Consider the following 3162-nt stretch of genomic DNA (forward strand, 5'->3'; position numbering starts at 1 on the left):
GCTTTCTTCTCTAGACTTTATGCCCATGCAGCCAGACACGGGCCTGGATCTCCGCTTCGTCACTTATCTACCACCTAGTTTGTAAATTGTTGGGAGGAGGAGAAGATTGTGGAAATGCACAAATCTACTTATATGTTAAGTAAGGAGTAAAAAAGTGCAGTTGTCATTACTGGGTCTCCCATAGGAGAAGGTCTTGTCATGGGGCATTCCACCAGCCTCTCTCATGCATTTTCGGTGTAAGCTACCAAGTTGGGATGAGTCAGGTTTGGTGTGGAAGAAGGTGGTGTCTCCTTTCTGGTGGCTGATGAATAGGTCTTGGGTAGCAGTTTCCGCTGTCCCACTGATCTACCAAAATACTTCTCTTCCACCGATCCGCAATTCTGCGCCGACCCGCCAAGAAGGAGGGGAGGAGGTTGCCCTGCTTTCTCACAGGTGGGCAAGAAATATGACCTCAGATGTCTTTCCACTTTGCAGGCTGCGGTAGCATAAACATACAACAGGCATTCCTTTCACCTTAGACTGTCTTCCATCATCTAGTGAAGTAGAAGGGTGCCATTTTGACTTGTGAATGTGTTGCGCATCCAACTAAGTTAGTTTCGGACGTGGAGCACCTGTTTACCCATAAGTCTGTAAATGCGCCCATAGTGGTAGCAACTTTAGTCTAAGAATTAAGCTATCCTTGTTTGGCAAAGCAGTGGCATTTGCTGCCTTGACAATGAGGAGGTGGGTTGTCGAAACACAGAACAGTTCGATGCGCCCATGTCTGCCTTTAAACCTGCCAAATCAAAGCAGAAAAGGTAACATTCGCAACAATTTCGTAGCATGTTAAGCACAAGGGCACTGATAGATGGCAAATACACCCATTTCCATGGATTACGCACCCCAAGCAGCATTCTGCATCTCGTCCATTTATAAAACACCACCTACATCTGCCAGTTCAATTATTCTCCAGTCTATTTCCGATATCCTGTCCATTCCCACTGCGGCTAGTGCTAACACCTCTTCACAGAATAGAATGGATTTGTCTGTATTTCTTCCCTGCTTTTAAAATAAGTAGAAAAATACGTAAATATGGCATATTTTTAGCCCCAAAACTCCATCGAATCGGGCTAACTCAACTCAGTGGGGAGAGGCGAAGAGGTGATCGGTTGGGCGGTTTGAGGGAAATTTCGCAAGTCTATGTCGAAACGGCCTCTGTCACGCAAACTCCTACCATAATTAGGCGCAAGTTAACCAAAAGTGGAACCTGCAAGCCACTAGGTTCTTTTAAACAACTTGATCAACTCAGCTGGCATTTGGCCATGCTAGATAGCAATGTCTCAGAGGTGGATGTTTTGCGCGCCAAAAGTTCTGCGTTTTTGAGATTAAACACTTTAAGCTGTTATTCAAATCCCTGAATGCAAATAAAAATCACTAGATAATACGCTGACTCCTGTGTGCTAAAATGGGGAAGCATTCTTCCCTCGAGTCCACCTTCTGGAATTTGACTGAATCGTTTGCGAAATCGTGGGACTTATTCAATACAAACGGTTCTCTCTTCATCCGGTAAACATTGCCGTGTTCATAGCGGTCACAGATTGTAGGTCAAAATTCACAATTTGAGCGCCCGATTGGATCTTGAACGTGCCTCCCCTTCGGCCTGGTCGGCTTCTACAACTACCTTAGCCGCCTCACCTGATTGGTTCACTGCTCCGGCATTATTAACGTGTCCATTTGACGGGCGCTTTACATCTAAGAAGTGATCGCGGTTTGGATAAGAGCTAGTCCGCCAAGACGATGATGTATATATAGTAATTGCTTGTCACTTTTTAATTAACAGTTATTGTTTTAGTGGTATTTTAGCTATTTTTGTCTCAATGCAAAAAAGACATTCTCTGGACTCTTTGGCCAAATGTTGGATAATTTATCAGGCCATTTGTTGATCCAACGAGTGGGCATATCTTATTCATGACTGCTTGGGTAGTTCGGTCACTGATGCCACAACAATCCAAGGAAGCACCTACCTGTGATGACCCAATTTACGCTAGAAACATTTTGCTGGCACTCTCTTCAGTAGGTTAATTTTTAGCCATAGCAACCGTGCGGTTCATAGTGGATAGGCTAAATCTTTCTACCACCCACACTGATTGACTAGTCTTGACTGCTGTGGAAAGAGAGGTTATTCTTTCCTTCCACGACCTCCTGCTGCATCTAGCGTACACACACGCACACACCGAGAAAGACATGGCTTAGTCATCAGGAATTGTGTGGTGTCATAGACGTTTGCTGTTATGGGCGAATCGCCTGTAGCTAACCGATGTTGCGTATGGTAATTGAAGGAATGCTGTGAGAAAGCACATACCAAATGTCATTACAGGTCGACCAGCTGAAGAAGAAATGTGAGTGATACGAAGAGTTGATTGGAGGCCTTGCAGGCACTGTCAGTCACTTTTCTGTCCAACGTGGCACATTCGACATATGGTCCACGATAAAAGTGCCGAGGTGATTCTGAAGTTTCACTTGACTTGTAAAGCAGTAGGAGTTGTAATGCTTTCTGCTATCATTCTACTCTTTTCCTGACTGCAGTGCAGCAGTTGATTATGGCGTCAATCCTCAAAACATCTTTATGTCATGAAAAGTGGAGGGAGACCATTAGATGAGTTTTCGCACTCCTCGCTATTTCATGAGCTATCCTGTGATAATTAGAAGGAACAGAATTCCCAATCTTCATGACATCGGTTGAGGTGTGGATGATGAAATGACATGCAGCAGACCGCTGCTAGTTTAAGCAACTCCCATGTCTTCCAGAATCGGTGTTCGGTCCTGGCGATTTCGGTTGCCACCTTGTTCTTAAGAAGTCTCGTCCATAGCCTTCAACTTCTATCCACGACATACATCCATGTGTGCGTGTACTCTACGCTAATTGCCTTGAGCCGTCTCCATAGGTACCTCGCAACATCGCCAATGCAGATTGTGGCCATCGTTCTTAAATGTGAGGATTCCATGTATAAAACCGAGTGACTCAATGTACATGTGCTTCAGTTGACATGGTGGAGTGACTGGAACTGAAGTCTTCTTAGAAACTGCTCCCAGTCATCGTCTCAACTGTGATCTTACCTACCGTGTCTAAGTGAAGGTTACCCCTAAAGAGAAAAGCTGTTTAGTTTGCAAGGGAGAATGCCA

Source organism: Echinococcus granulosus (assembly GCF_000524195.1).
Source record: "Echinococcus granulosus chromosome Unknown EG_S00196, whole genome shotgun sequence".
Lineage (NCBI taxonomy): Eukaryota > Metazoa > Platyhelminthes > Cestoda > Cyclophyllidea > Taeniidae > Echinococcus > Echinococcus granulosus.